The 16349-nt window shown below is 39.9% G+C and overlaps 1 long non-coding RNA gene across 1 annotated transcript; it reads right to left on the reverse strand.

The window, feature by feature from the left end:
* Positions 1–2119: 2119 nt before the first annotated feature.
* On the reverse strand, positions 2120–4221 carry LOC144992474 (uncharacterized). The gene is made up of 4 exons (XR_013656450.1): positions 4088–4221; positions 3186–3364; positions 2977–3106; positions 2120–2801 (listed from the first exon to the last, which is right to left on the reverse strand). It is a non-coding gene; the product is annotated as an uncharacterized LOC144992474 (long non-coding RNA).
* Between the last annotated feature and the right edge of the window lie 12128 nt (positions 4222–16349).

Below are 16349 nucleotides of genomic sequence, written 5' to 3' on the forward strand. Positions count from 1 at the left end.
TTTCTCCACATTGTGTTTTAATTTTATTTTTTTCAACTTTGTGTAACTGAAAGTCAAAGGTTTTTCTTCCTTTTTGTTGATGGCTGTTTCATTCAGATGTGCAGCTCCAATCTTCTCACAGCTGGACTGGATGGACCAAAGGTTTTGTTTTCTGCTTTGTCCTTATTGACCTTTCAGTCATTTTCTTGTTCAGACTTTTCCCAACATCCCACCAGATTTGTGTTTCCAAAAGAGCACTGCTGTTTCGTTTAGTTACTCTCAGTAGATTTGGGTTTATAATTTCAGTTTAATGGTTTCGTTTTCTCATATTTGTCAAGTTTTCAGCTTCTGAGTCCTTCAAAAACAAATTTTCATGATATGATTGGGTTACATTAAAGGTATAAATAAATTTGGTTAATAGATACATTAAAAATTAGATCTGTTGTCTTAATTTAAAATAATTTTCTTAAAAAAGATTTTTGGTAAAGTTACATTTTGTTTTGTATTGGTAATTGTAATAATATTCATATTTCAAATATTTTCAGCTCCTCACATCTCAATCCTTTTGCCTTTTTTTTCTTTTCTAATTTTAAGTGTTTTATCACCTCAGAGTTCCTGTGTTTCTGTTTATTTCTTTTTTTAGTTGTGTTTAATAAAAAGTTCCCATCCATTAGGGCACGTTGTTACGGCTGCGGCCGTATTTGGTCCTGTTTATTCTATGTTCTGTGTATTTGATTTGAATCAGAGTGGGACTTGTGTTTTCAAAAGCACCACTTGGACCTCCAGACCATGAGAAGGGAGCCTTGCAGCAACAAGTTCCCATTGCAGCAACAAGTCTCTGTTGCAGCATCAAGTCTCCATTGCAGCAACAAGTCTCTGTTGCAGCATCAAGTCTCCATTGCAGCAACAAGTCTCTGTTGCAGCATCAAGTCTCCATTGCAGCAACAAGTCTCCATTGCAGCAACAAGTCTTCATTGCAGCTTGGCCCTCTTCTCGATTTTGTTTTTGACTTCACCACCTGTTTAGTTTGTGTGGCACTTTGTTTTGTATTTTGTGGTCCTTCATAGTTGTCCACTCTGTTTAGTCTTTTGGTTTGTAATTTTGTTTAAGTGAAGCTGTAGGGGTGAACTATGAGGTGCCGTGTAGGACATTATTCAGAATTAGCATTCACATACACATGTGAAATGCTCTCACACACACTACTGAAAATGCTCTCACATACACATGTGAAAATTTCAATAGAAACGGAAGGCATTTCAGTAGAAACGTTTTTTTTTTTTACTTTATTGTTAGAAACGAAGTTGCTCGACTGAAGGCATTTCAGTGGAAATGAACCTGTGTCCGAATTCCTGCCCTGATCCCTAACTACTAAAACCCTATATAGTGCAGAACTATATAGTTCTATATAGTTCTCTGAATTTAAAAGCAATTCAGACACCCGTGCTCAGTACTTTTTTCTTTTGGGTGTTGTTCATAACGCGCTTGACACGGAAACAAAGTGGCGCATTACCGCCACCACCTGGTCTGGAGGCGAACTACTCCTATTTAACGCGGAGAATGACACTTATTTGTCAGAGTAAAAACATAATAAATATGAACATTTTACAAAGACTATTTATGAATCTGCTGTGTTCTGATCATGGAAAACGTGACTGATTTATAAATAATTAAATTACAAACACTTTGGTGTTGATTTAATGTATTTGTTCATAAATAAACCCCCAAGTTATTTTTTCATGCCAATATTTATTTTGTTTTTGTGCCGCTGAACGATTAACGGGCTCTTGCAAGGAGGCATTTTTTTCTGTAGTTTTCTTACACCTTACTGAAAATGGCTTTGAAAATGAATCTGTCCGTGTTCCTGGCAATAATTCAACCGTTTTTCGTGAGATCAAACTGAAAACGAGCAGATATGCAGCATCACAGGACGGCAAGGACAAGCAGACATCTCAGAAGATTTCCTCTGGATGCCCTGACCAGACAGAATAACTTGTGAGTTAAACTTAAAGCTTTTTTTTTAGTTAAACCTAAACTTTAACTTAAACTTTGTTACTAATCCTGCTCAAGGTTACACAGTCTGCTGGGTAAGAGTTTAACATTCTTTTTCAAGTGAGTTGTGTAGTCCAATTACATGAAACACTTGTGAGTTCAAAGTTTAGAATTTTTAATTCAGAGTCAAACCATATCACTTGTTTTAAACAAAAACAAAACAAAAACTTTCATTTTTAAAAGTTTAAATGAAAATCCAAAAACCCAGCCAAATAAAAACCACGAGATTTTCCAGAATTAATAAATACTTCATATTCTAAAATGTAAGACATCAAAATAAATAGAAACATTAAAAAAATGTGATTTAATTTCCTCAATGAAATAATTAATGTTGCATTTTCTCTACTGCTTTACCAACACAAAGGTGTCTGTCCTGGCCCTTTACGCTGACGGTCAGTCCGACACAAGACTGGATTTTCGGTTGACCCGCAGGACCATCGAGCATCTGGGTCGATGGTCCTGAAGCATCAGCTTCGGGTTCCTCACACTCTGGGGGGTCACAGGAGACTGACGTCCTGGTGTTTCTTTTCTGGCTGGCGTGTTGCTCATCTTACAGTGTGGTAGCCAGAGTCTTTGACATGACAAGGTCCACCGTGAGCCATGTTGTCCACAGGACGGCAGACCGCATCCTCCGGCTGATGAGCAGGGTCACCCAGCTTCCCAGTGGGAATGAACTACCATAAGTCGCCTCTGGATTTTAGCAGCTCGCTTGGTCTTTCTCCTTCCAAAGGGTCACAAGGAGCATTGATGGCTGCCACATAAGAATAAAGGCCCTAAAAGATAATGCAACTTGTTATTTTAACAGGAAGCTTTTTTATTCCATTAAAATGCATGCTGTATGTGACTCTAATGCCAAATTTATAGATATTTTTGTTGAGAATCCAGGATCAATCCATGATTCACGGGTTCTACGTAAAAGCCCAATTTATGTAAATCAAACAAACCCACCTGAAGGATCCTTTTGGGTGATGGTGGGTATCCCTGCATTGCACATCCCATCATGCTGCTGACACCCTACAGGGAACCCATGAGGAATGCCATTGAGGCAGTTACAACCAGAACCACTCCAGAACACGCTCTGTTGTGAAGAGAGCATTTGGCATGATAAAGATGAGGAGGAGAGCAATATTTCTGAGGGCACTGGAAGTAAAACCAACCTTTGCAATGAAAATCATTGCCTGCAGTTCAATTCTGCACATTCTGTGCATCAGCAAAGGCGACTGCTTAGCCACAGATGTTGAGCCACACCAGGAACATGCAGGACGAGCAGAGTCACGTCTGTCTGCAAGGACAAATCTTTGCTTTCCTTTCAGCTCCAACTGTGACACACATGACTCTAGAAGACCAGGATTATTGTTAACATGTATAAAAATAAATATTAACATATAAAACGAAATTCTAAATATGTACATCTGATATTTATATGAAAATCCTTTTAAGATTGTTAAAAATAGCTCAGATTTAAATAATACATGTAAATTATTCATTTTTGTTCATACATTTATTAAACAAATTGGAAAAACAATGGCTGCATTACATTTTAGAACAATAATTTCAACTCAAGTAAACTTAACAGACTCTCCTGTCGCTGTTCCTCCCTTCTAGCCCTTTCCTCCTCTCTCTTCTGGGTCTTTAACATAAACCTTTAACCCAGTACGACAACGATTAACCGTTTATTAAAATGAAGTCAAATCTGATCATATGTCTCTACCCATCTGGCACGAGCTAGCTTGAAAACAAACAGGCTATCTTTCTCCATCCGCAAATGGATCGGATTTTCCTCATCCTCGTCTGTCCCTACATATATGAACACATTTAAAACATGTGTTAATAACTTGTGACTACGGTTAGAAGTCACTGCTTTTTGATGTAATATCTAGCGTTTGTTTTTAGCCTTCGGCGCTAATTCGCGTTAGCGTTAGCTTTAGCATTACTGAAATTGATGAGCTTCAAAACAATCTAGGTTGTTGATTGAGGAATATAACATATTAAACACATCATCTTAAGTATTTACAAATATATTTTACAACAGATACTGGATATTTTTTAATATACTTACACGTTTCGGTGGTTTTCCTTGCGCAACCGGCTGCCATTTTCGAATGATTCAGACGAATGATTATCTCGCGATAATCAGCCAACTTCCGTTTCTACTGAAATGCCTTCCGTTTCTGTCGAAAATTTCAGTAGTGTGTGTGAGAGCATTTTGGATAGTGTATGTGAGAGGATTTCAGTAGTGTGTGTGAGAGGATTTCAGTAGTGTGTGTGAGAGCATTTTCAGTAGTGTGTGTGAGAGCATTTCACATGTGTATGTGAGAGATTTCACATGTGTATGTGAGAGATTTCACATGTGTATGTGAGAGATTTCACATGTGTATGTGAGAGATTTCACATGTGTATGTGAATGAATACATTTTCAGTTGTATGTATACAAGCATTTCACTAGTGTGTGTGAGAGATTTCACATGTGTATGTGAATGCTAATTCTGAATAATGTCCTACACGGCACCTCATAGTGAACTGCCATTTTCTTTAGTACATGTTTTCTCCTGTTTTTGTTAGTCTAGGAAGGTTAGTGTTTGTCTTTGATTTCCCTTTTCTTTCATTTACAGGGAAGATTACATGTTTCAGTTAGATGGGGTTTTGTTTGTTATTTTGGCCTGGGTTCACCCAGAAGCCTTTCTGCTTCACTTTTAGTTCTTGTTGGTTGTTTATCTGTAAATAAAGCTGTTATACTTTCTTACGGAGACTTTCTTTGGGGGTTTTTGTTACAGTCAATTTGGTAGCCAAAACTTTACTTTTTTATGTTTTGCCCCCCTAGGTACCCCTAGACACAGAAGGGGGCGTAACACGTCTCCAGCATTCGGTTCCACGTCTCCTGCATTCGGTTCCACGTCTCCTGCATTCGGTTCCACGTCTCCAGCATTCGGTTCCACGTCTTCTGCATTCAGTTCCACGTCTTCTGCATTCGGTTCCACGTCACCTGCATTCGGTTCCACGTCTTCTGCATTCAGTTCCACGTCTTCTGCATTCGGTTCCACGTCTCCTGCATTCGGTTCCACGTCTCCTGCATTCGGTTCCACGTCTCCTGAATTTCGGTTCCACGTCTCCAGCATTCGGTTCCACGTCTCCAGCATTCGGTTCCACGTCTCCAGCATTCGGTTCCACGTCTCCAGCATTCGGTTCCACATCTCCTGCATTCGGTTCCACGTCTCCAGCATTCGGTTCCACGTCTCCAGCATTCGGTTCCACGTCTTCTGCATTCGGTTCCACGTCACCTACATTCGGTTCCACGTCTTCTGCATTCGGTTCCACGTCTCCTGCATTCGGTTCCACGTCTCCTGCATTCGGTTCCACGTCTCCTGCATTCGGTTCCACGTCTCCAGCATTCGGTTCCACGTCTTCTGCATTCGGTTCCACGTCACCTACATTCGGTTCCACATCTTCTGCATTCGGTTCCACGTCTTCTGCATTCGGTTCCACGTCTTCTGCATTCGGTTCCACGTCTCCTGCATTCGGTTCCACGTCTCCAGCATTCGGTTCCACGTCTCCAGCATTCGGTTCCACATCTCCTGCATTCGGTTCCACGTCTCCAGCATTCGGTTCCACGTCTTCTGCATTCGGTTCCACGTCTCCAGCATTCGGTTCCACGTCTCCTGCATTCGGTTCCACGTCTCCTGCATTCGGGTCCACGTTGCCAGCATTCGGTTCCACGTCTTCTGCATTCAGTTCCACGTCTCCAGCATTTGGTTCCACGTCTCCAGCATTCGGTTCCGCGTCTCCAGCATTCGGTTCCGCGTCTCCAGCATTCGGTTCCACGTCTCCTGCATTCAGTTCCAAGTCTCCAGTATTTGGTTCCACGTTTCCTTCGTTCATGGCACGCTTAAATTTATCTTGTCTTTTAGTTTTTTCTTCCTTTTTTCTTTTGGGAAATGCAATTTTTTTCCAGTGAAACATTAAGTTAGGAGTTCATCATCCTCTTTTTTTAAGTGGCTCACTTTGCTTTAATTCACTTAGTTTGAAGCAAGAGGATTTTTGTGGTTGAAGACTTTTAACTTTCTACGTGTTGGACTTCAGTTCAGAGAAATGTCGGGACCAAATCAGGATTCATTTTTTCAAATGTTTCAAAGCATAATTATTACATCATTTATACCGTCAGCAACTCAGTCTGCTGTTCATCTGGAAAGTTTTTCTCCACTCTCAACCAAAAGAAAACTGGAGTCTAGTTCCAACCTCAGTGACTGAGACCTCGTTTTTATGCAAAACTAGTTTTTATGCATAAATTGATCTCATCAAACCTACATTTCAGTTGTCTGTGGTAAAAAAAACCGAACATTTGTCATTATTTCCAAAAAGTGGACCAAATGCTAAAACTGTTATTTTGTTGTTTTATTAGTAGGTGGGTGGATGTATAGACAGTTACCAACTCTATAAAGACGATGTTTCCTCCAATCAGTATGTAGTCACACCACTTAAGGCTTTTCTTCACTGTTTAGAATCCTATAAAGACTATTTTCAGTAAAAAAAAAAAATATATATATATATATAGATAGATTTGTTTCTAAACACAAAGTATTATATATATTCTTAGTGTCATTTACTTTTTCACTACCAATAAACTCATTTACGTTTATTTCAAATACAACTGCTGTTAATTTAAATAGTGGTTAAAGAGAACTTAAAAATACTGTTAACTATGTTTGTAAAGAAAACACAGGATTTTTTCATTTCTTGTTGGAAGATTATTAGACCTTGTTTCTATGTTTGACCAACAAATAAAACAATAACAAAAAACACGACAAGCCTTCCAATTTTACTCTCTTTATTTCATCATTTGTACTGGCAGATTTGGAAAAAACAGTTAGGAACGTGCAAATGCTTTTTAATTTCATGTTTTTGCTTTCAAATTGGAAATTTAAAAAACCTAGTACAGTTTTGTGCAGGCTCCTAATTTTACTTCTGTTTTGTCAGAGTTGCAAAAGGTTTCGGTGTGCTAATTTTGTTTTGGTTACCAAATTAGAAATAAAACAACTAAACTATGAGACACGTCTTTGGGATGTGGGAGGAAGCCAGAGAGCCTGGAGAAAACCCACATGTGTGTAACCGGACCAGATCTGTCTATTTGTTTTAACTACAAAAAATAGCCGTTGTCCATAAGTTTCTTTCCCCCCAGTATTCACTTTGGATTGGCAGCCCCTCCCTAATGCATTCTTCTTCACTTGCTTCCCTTTATATGTTTGCCGCTTGCTTTCCCTCTCCTCTTTCTTTTTGATTGTCCAGCGGGAGAGGTGGGTGTCCTGTAATGTTAGCAATATGAATCCTAATTTTATCTCAGTTATGTCCAATATATGTGTTATTATTTGAGATCTGTTATGGAAAAACACAAAAACTATTGATTGACATTTTTTTTCAGTATAAGGATTATTTGATTTCCCTCTACCTGTCAGCCAAATATGGAAGCTAATATAGGATGCTAACACTGTGGTTTCTATTGTCAGATCTTCAATAAATGGAGGTAATCTCCCAACACCTTTTGATTCCCTAAACAAAACGCAGAAGTGATCTGGTCACACATGCACGGAGAGAGCTTCTCACAGAAAGGTCCCTGCTGGGATTGGAACCACGGCCATCTTGCTGTGAGATGAGAATGCCGTCCGCTACACCACCGTGTATCCCTTTTATTAATTCCTAATTGGACCTTTTTATTTCTGAAATGTAAATGCTAATTTATAAAACCTACTTAGATTTAAGTACGCTCCTGTTTTTAAATGATTTTTGTTTCTCGAGCTTCTAATTTTATGTTTTTAGAGATGAATTAAAAAGCCCTGTCTGGTTTTTGCACGCCCCCTCCTAGTTTTTAGGTTTGTCTTAATACCAATTAAATCCACCCGGTTTGGGCGGAGCATGCTCCTCTCCTGCCTGAGCTCTCTATGAAGACGAGGTAAAACTCCTTTGAAGGCCAGATTGAATTTAGGAAGAACCCTCGGGAAAGGCAATTCAAAGAGAGATCTCCTTTCCACAGACGGCAGGGGGGGTTAAAGGAGCTGCAGAAAAAGTGTGCAAGCAGCACACTGTAAGAACCCCCCCACCAGCACCGCCACCATGCCAAGGAGTCCTGAAGAAAAGAGAAGAACATGTTAGAAAGTGACACTGCTGTAACATCTACACATTTATTTTGGGTACATTTACTTTTTTACATATTGTAGTGATTGTCTAGGATCACATTTGGACTCAGGAGGTCTTGCAAACTCTCTCTGGAGGAGATCTGAAGGTCACAGCAGCCATGAAGGTCACAGCAACACAGACGAGTCCCGGTCACTGGAACAAGGAAAACGAGGCAGGTCTTTCCAGGAGAGTCAGCATTAGTACAATCAGTGGACAGAGAACCCAGAAGGAATTGAACTTAAGTGAGAAGCCTTTGTCCAGTTTTCCTTTAACTAGTTGTATCTTTAACCCAACTGGATTTTCAGTTATACTATACTACATCCCGTTTTAAGAACGACCTGTTTTATAACGCTGCCTCGTGTCGTGCTTCCAAACATCAGTTCTTCAGTACCCCCACTCTGTATATTTTAAATAATTCTACAGACTGACATGATTGAAGACATCGACCCTACAGGACCTAACAGTGATTTTAATCGTGTCCATTAGACAAAGAAAACCAAAACAAAAAAGAGTATCAGAAAAAAACAATGATATAACATGATAAATAAAACGGTGTAAAACCAGCCAAAATACAAAAGTGGGCCAAAAAGGAAGATTTTAAAAGGGATTAAGATAGTGTGGATAACAGAAGGCCTAAAAATACACGAAGAAAGCTTGCAGATGAAAGAGAAGAATATGAAAAAAACCTATTACTACTACTACTAAAAAAGGGAGGGGGGGGGGGGGGGGTACATGAGTTTTGGTGATCCTAGAAGCAGAAACGAGAAAACATAAGAAAACAAAAAAGGATTCTGTCGCGCGAGTTTGGGGTACTTTAAGAAAAGTGTTGGTAAACACGGGACCTAATAATCATGGGAAACGACACTTTTAAACCAATTCCTATTTTAAATCTGGCATAGTTACCTACAGAGTTCTAAGAGTAAAAACCTAACAAACTTTCATTTCATACTATTGCCATCATTTCGTTTGGTTTCATTTTGGTTTATAACTTTAGCTTTTCAGACATCTCTAAACTTTTGAAAAATGTCAGTCTTTTGAGTTCTCTGTCCCTGTGTATGTGTGTGTGTTTTCTTTTTCTTTGTTTTAGCATCTCAACTGTCTCATCCGTATTCTCCTAGATTTATCTGAGCCATGGATGGTGGAGGAGATCTTGCAGCTGGGCACGCTTTTCCCTGGAAGTATTTAAACATGCTTGGAAAAAGTCTTGGCACTCTGGAGAAAGAAAAGAAACACAGATGAAGGTCAGAGCCCAAGCATCCATGCAGAAAAAGATTCTTTCTTACCTTCAGACAGTTGATTGTGAACCATCAGACTCCCTTTGATAAAGTCTTTTGTTGAGAATTTGTTGCAGTAATGGAGGGTTTCATACAGAACTACTCCAAGCTGCCACACTGTGGTTGATCCAGGGCTACAAACTCCTCTAAAGAATTCTGGGGGGGCATTTGCAGGAGTTCCTGGAAAAAAACAAACATTAGTCAAGATCGTGCTCATTTTACATGTTTTTATTTTTAGATGCAGATCTGCTACCTGAAAACACTCTGAAGATTGAATCTTTTTCTGCCATGCAGCTCACTCCAAAGTCAATAAGACGTGCTTGTGGTGTATTTGAGTGGGTCTGAATGAGCATGTTATCAGTTTTGATGTCTTTATGGAAAATGTTTCTGTCCTCAAGGTCTATGGCAGTGCGAATTAGCTGCTTCATTATGATCTGAAAGAGATTTAAAAAAAAAGAAGCAATAAGCTGAAGCAGCCAAGAACAAGGCTCCTTCTAAAGCTGCAAAAAAAAAAAATAAACGCATCGTCATTGAACGTGTGTTGCAACTTCCAACATGGCCGAGCCTGGTCGGGCCGTATTTATAACACCCCTTGTGGGCCCTCTTTTTTCCCCGGGGTTCCCCCTACTGGGCGGGGGCGGCGGGCCCCTGCCTTGCTCCTCCCTGGACCAACCGTGGGCCGGGCGGATGGCTGCCTTGAGTGCGGAGCGGGTCTCCCTTGGGGGGTCCTGGCTCGTACCTGGGGTGGGGGCGGGGGGATGCCCGGAACTCCTGGGTGGTGGTGGGGTGCTCGTCTGGGGCTGTGGGCGTCCTTCTCCGGTGGGGCCCTGCGTTGGGCGCTCCCAGCGCGGCGGGGGGGCTGCTCTCCTGTCCTGGTTGGGCTGGGGCGGCGCTCTCTTTCCCTCCGTGCCTCCCTGCTCTCTGGCTCTGGGGGCCTCGCGGCGGTCCTGCTGGCCCTGGCCTGGGTGGCGGGCTTGGTCGCCCGGACGGCGGTTGTTCCCTGCCGGTTCCCGTGTGGCGTTGGGGGGATTTCGGCTGCCGCTGCTGCTGCGGTGGGGGTCTTGGGGTGGGGATGGCTGGGCACTCTCCCTCCTTCTTGTCACGTTCCACCATCCATTTTAGAAGAACATAAACACTCACCTGAGCACAGGTGTTGGCTCACCTTTGCACTAACAGTTTGCATGATTGAATGACTGAAATATTTCACACTAGTTGGTTTTAAGGCATAAGTATGCGTGTGAACACTATCTGTTTTGTGTACATGTCGACAGGTGGACATTTTTGCAGCTAGCTAACAGTGTTTATAACATTTGAGTGTGTGTGTGGATAGGCACCGCCCTTTTTGTACTACATTTGAACCTTACCATAATGATAAACAACCAGTAAACTTGTTGCTTTATGCTGCTTCATGGTCTTACCCCCCTTCCCCTCCTATTATCACCCTCCTACCCCCCCTCTCTCTAACGTCCCTCTCTCTTCTTCCCCTCTTTCCTTTTCCGTCCGGTCCAACACCAAAAATTTTCAAACATGATTGAAATTAATAAAGTTTGGCCTCAATTACAAAAGGGGTTTATTCAGACATACCTTTGGTTTGTCTGAAGATTAATAACCCCTCTTGTTAAAGTAAAATATGTCCAACACAAGAGGCCCTCAGCTCTCATCTGTCTGCCTAGCTGTTGGACAGGACAAGTTAAAAAAAAAAAAAAAAAAAAAAAGAACGTGTGTTGCAAGTCAATCCAGGCTGAATTTTGATCAATCAGGGACTCGGATTTAGTAGTGACGTATGGATGACAGCCCCTCCAAATCACAAAAGTTTACATTTTATGCCCAAATTGTGACATTTGCACTGCATAAACATTTTACACCAATCCTCTTCCAACTGGTGGCAGACAAGCGCTGGTTAATAGTAGAAAAAGGAGAAGCCCCTCCCTGCTTGACCAGTGTGAACACCATGGGCTAATTGTGTGTGCAAGAAGCCTTGTTTAGCACGTTCTTGACCACGCATCACATGCCCAGTGTGTATATAGCTTTAGTACACTTCTGTATTCTTCCTCGTACTGTTCTGAACCTGCTGAAAGCTGCTTTGGCTAATGCATCAAACACTTAACTACTTTATGAAACAACATTGCATTGAATAAACGTTTCAGCTTCAGGAAGTTTCTGCAGAAACAGAATCTCTCAAATCAACACAGACTGCACACGGGCCTACCTTGGCTTCTTTTTCTTGCAGTTTGCCTCCTTTGTTTTCTATGTAATCAAACAGTTCCTCACAAGGGATTGGTCTCTCCATGACCAGGACGACTTCTCTGCCCATCTCATACCAGTCCAACAGGGACACAGGTGCTGCTTTTCCCTCTGAATGACATGATTCCTCTTGTAACATTAACATTATGGCCACTTCAGAAGGGACAATTTTTCCACTGTCATCCTGAAGAATCAAAACAAAGAGAGCATGAAGAAGAGAAGCGCAGAAACCCATTTAGAGCAGAGATACTCAGAAGACTTTGGCTCAAGTAACCTACCAGTTGTTTATTTCTGATGAAGCATTTAAGAATGTGCTTGATGGCTACCTGCAAGACACAAACAAGAGCATTTCTGACTGTGAGATGACTGACAGGAGACAAACTGGGATCATTTATATTACCCCTTCATCCAAATCTGTGTCAATTCAGACCATGTAACCTACAAACATCAACAGTCTGTTTAAAAAATTACTGTATCCAAGTATTTTGCTCATGGTCTTATAAAAAGTCTTTTACTGTAGCTGCATACGAAACACTTACTGGTAGGTTGTCAGATTTGCGGAAGCCAGCATAAATGGATCCATAACCTCCTGCAGAAAACTGATTCTCTTCCACATATTTGGCTTCAAATTCATCTGAACACAAAAACACAGAAAGGCAATATTGGTTCATTTATTATTGAAAATTCTGCCTTTATACATATATATATATATATATATATATATATATATATATATATATATATATATATATATATATATATATATATATATATATATACTAACTATTTAATCAAAAGAAAAATTATTATGAATAATCTTACCTCTTTGGTCGATGATGGTGTCTGTCTTAGTTATCTCTGAATTATCTCTTATAATTTGTTCGGCGTCACTGCAGCTGGAATCTGAAAATGACAAGAAAAGAGTTTATTATTGCAGGGTGTTTTATAATAAGAGCTTTTCTTTTTGTACCACTCATGAAAATACCCCTTTGCGATAAAACTTAGAGGCACAACTGTACTTACGTTTTAAAAAAAAAACATATATGTATTTTTTGAAGATTTTAAGAAGCAACCTTAGGAAAGGTGAACTGCAGACGGTTGCTTCGATTGTAACAACCAAAACATTTCAAGGTTCAGTACAATTTTAAATTAGTGTGAGTGATTAGCAAATGTGAAAATAGTGTTAATGAAAAATAGAGACATTCATTTGGGTGGAGTGTTTGCAGTTAAAGCATTCTTTGGCTCTATTATTTCTTCTTCCTCTTTGTCTTCCTGTCTTTTTCTCTTTAGTATTGTCACAGAGGTGTTGTCTTGGGTGCTGGTAGACAGCTGTGAAGGCTCAGATTCAGGAGACTCAGTTGGTTCAGGGAATATGTGTTTTTTCTTCTCTTTCTTCTCTTTCTTCTTTCTAGGACTGGGCTTCCTCTCAACTTGTTTGGTTTCTTCATCATTTGAAGTCGTTCCACTTTGTTGGGGTTCATTGCTGCTAGAATCTGAAAATGAAAAATTAGAAGCACAGCTGTATTTCTTTGAATTTACATTGGTTTTAATATGACATTTTATCTAACTTCTTCTTTCACTTTCGGCTTCTCCCATCAGGGGTCGCCACAGCGAAACAACCCTCCCACGAGGATGAGTCGCATGGTTAACTTGGCAATGTTTTTACGCTGGATGCCCTTCCTGATGCAACCCTCTCAATCCAACCGGGCTTGGGACCGGCACAGCACCAGAGAAGGGAATAGGGAGCAGCCCGAATTCGAGCCCTGGTTTCACGGACGGAAGGCGCCGCAAACCAGCACGAGCTAAACCGGCCCCCTAGTATGAAATTTTATCTAACTAACAGAGAAAATAAAGGTAGAAAAAATGTCTGCTTGTAGTGTCATAAGACAATCTTAGGATTTCAGTGTTTCTTTTAAAATCAAAGATTTAACTGACTGTTGTCATGAGCTTTGAGGCCCACAAACCAACTCCTACTTCTTACAAAGCAGCTTTAAAAACACCAGCAACTCAACTTTTGAGATAGCCTGAGAGGAGCATGATGACCTGGTAGTTTAATTTATCATGATAGTTTATTTTTTTTATTTTTCTGCCTTTACATTGATTTTTGCTGCCCTATACTGGCAAATTATTAGTGAAATGTCCTTTAAAAATAAAAAATAGAATTTAATCTATTCTGTTCATTCTACAGGTTATAGTGTTGACTGATAAAACCATGAGGTCCGTGTCAGTATAGTTACCTTTTAGAGGAGTTTTCATCTTCTTTGGCTTTATTATTTCTTCTTCCTCTTTGTCTTCTTGTCTTTTTCTCTTTAGTTTTCTCACTGGGGTGTTGGTGGATGGTTTTAAAGGCTCAGATTCAGGAGGCTCAGTTGGTTCAGAGAACGTCACTTTTTTCTTCTGTTTCATCTTTTTAGGATTGATCTTCCTCTCAACTTGTTTGGTTTGTCCATTTTCTGAAGATGTCTGATTCTGTTGTACCACGCTAGTGCTAGACTGTGAAAATAAAAACAATACAATTTAATTTCCATAGAATTGTTATTTTTATAGATCTACATAGGTTGTTGCTCGAGATCACATCTAATAAGTCGATGTGTTGGGGCCTTTTACTTGAAAAGTTGAATGAGTTCAAATGTTATCATAAAAACACAAAAACCAAAGTTTGGCCTCTTTAGGAAGCAAACTTGTAACTAAGGATTTTGCCTGGACTCTCACCTACCAGTATATTTTGGTTTGTCCCTAGCAGAATCTTTGTCCATGATCGTTTGTTATTTATTACACAAAAACTTGAGTAAAACGAAAAATGACCTTATTTTCCTACTACAATAAAGACTTTACTCCAAATAACAAAAGAGTACACAGAGCTGGGAAAATAAAATCTCCATTTTCCCAAAAATAAATATCTAAAGTAACAAATTCGCATTCATCTATAATATTTTTAAATAAACTTTATTGCTTATTATGCCATTTTACAGAGATTCACATTTAGGTATGCAATAAGAGAACAATTGAAAATATCAAACACACATATATATAAAAAACAAGGGTAGAAAAATAGATATAGAGTCCCCCTGCAGGTGATACAGGACTCAGTAAACAGTGACACCTGATGGCCAACAATGAAATTGGACATTGCCAGTCAAGTCACTGGTTCAGATATACCCCTTGTGCTATCCTAGGCACTTTAACATTGGGAGTTGGGTCATTTAGACCCAATAGACAGTGCACTGAACCTTTTTTCTTCAGTGATTTGTGATCTTCACTGGTGTCCATGGATTACATGAAATCCTCTTCACCTTTATCCACCCTTGTCATGGTAGGGAGAACACGTCAATGTAAGGGTGGGGTCATAGGATAGCACAAGGGATGCTGGTGCATCAAAAATGCACGTGTCCTGTTCCTTTATCATTTAAATGTGTTTTGAGGTTCAGACAAAATTAACAAACTGTTTCTGTTTTATATGAAAGTAAAACCCAGGGGTGTTACTCAAGGAATCTAACATTTCTAACAATACTAGTTTCTCTTGTGCTTGATTTGAAACAAAGCATACATAGTTTACAAACCACTTTTTCCAAAAATTCCATGTATTTTATTTTGGTAGTTGAACACTCACAGGAAAACACTTTAAATCAACACATTTCATCATCCTATACTGCAGTGTCCTTTAACCAGTGTACCATGAGAGATGGTCAGGTGTGTTGTGGGAAATTACTCATTTTTACTGATCTAAAAAACATTTATCATCACCAGAATATCAGCTCCACATTCATCAAAAAGGGCCCGGTTTCACACTAAGTAGTTTGTCGACAGCTTTGTGGAGCTCTTCAAAATGAATGCACCGGATTTCTCTTCCTTATCTTTCATATGTTGGCGGTAGCTCCTCCCACACGCGGTGGGAGCGTCAGGTTTATGAACACACTTTTGTACTAACGTTGAGCAGCGACTGACCCAGGGTAAAACAATTTGATGCGCAAATTGCATTTGGTGTAAATCCCAGTTGATATAAGTGAAGCATGAAGGGAGGGAGGAGGATGGGGGACAATCTGTGGCGCACGTCTGTGCAGAACCGGGGCTAACAGTCCGTATGTGCCTCGCTTGTAGCTTCCCGCAGGATCCGGTGTCAGAGCGTGTAAAACAGTAAATAAAATCATGAAGCCTTGCATCAGCGCCACTGCATTTCACTGCAACTCCCATAATGCATTGGGTCAATGTGACGGCGTCTCTTACTGCACAGCTGCTGTCAGCCAAACAGTTTGCAAATATTTTTGATGAAAGCAGAACAGTTTATTTCTCCTTCAAAGTTTTTGTTAGAGTTCAGAGGAATTAAAGTCAGAGATCACAGTGTTTGATCCAGGTCATCTTTATACAAGAAAGAACTGCTTTCCAATAGTGTCTGTTCAAAGGACAAGTTCCATTTGAGACTATTCTCTTTTGAAAAACTTGAAGTTAAGTTTAAATATAAGTAAAACTAAATATAAGAAACAGGATTAAGGTGAAGTGTCCAACAGACACATTTAACTAAGATGAAACAATTTATTCATCCAAAAATAAATAAAGCATTCTCGTTGAAGTTACCTTTTTGATTTAGACAAAAGAAAAACGAATAAAACTTCAGCGTGTTCACGTTTTTGTGTAGTTACA

Source organism: Oryzias latipes, chromosome 6 (genome assembly GCF_053564925.1).
Source record: "Oryzias latipes strain Hd-rR chromosome 6, Olatipes_Hd-rR_3.1".
NCBI lineage: Eukaryota > Metazoa > Chordata > Actinopteri > Beloniformes > Adrianichthyidae > Oryzias > Oryzias latipes.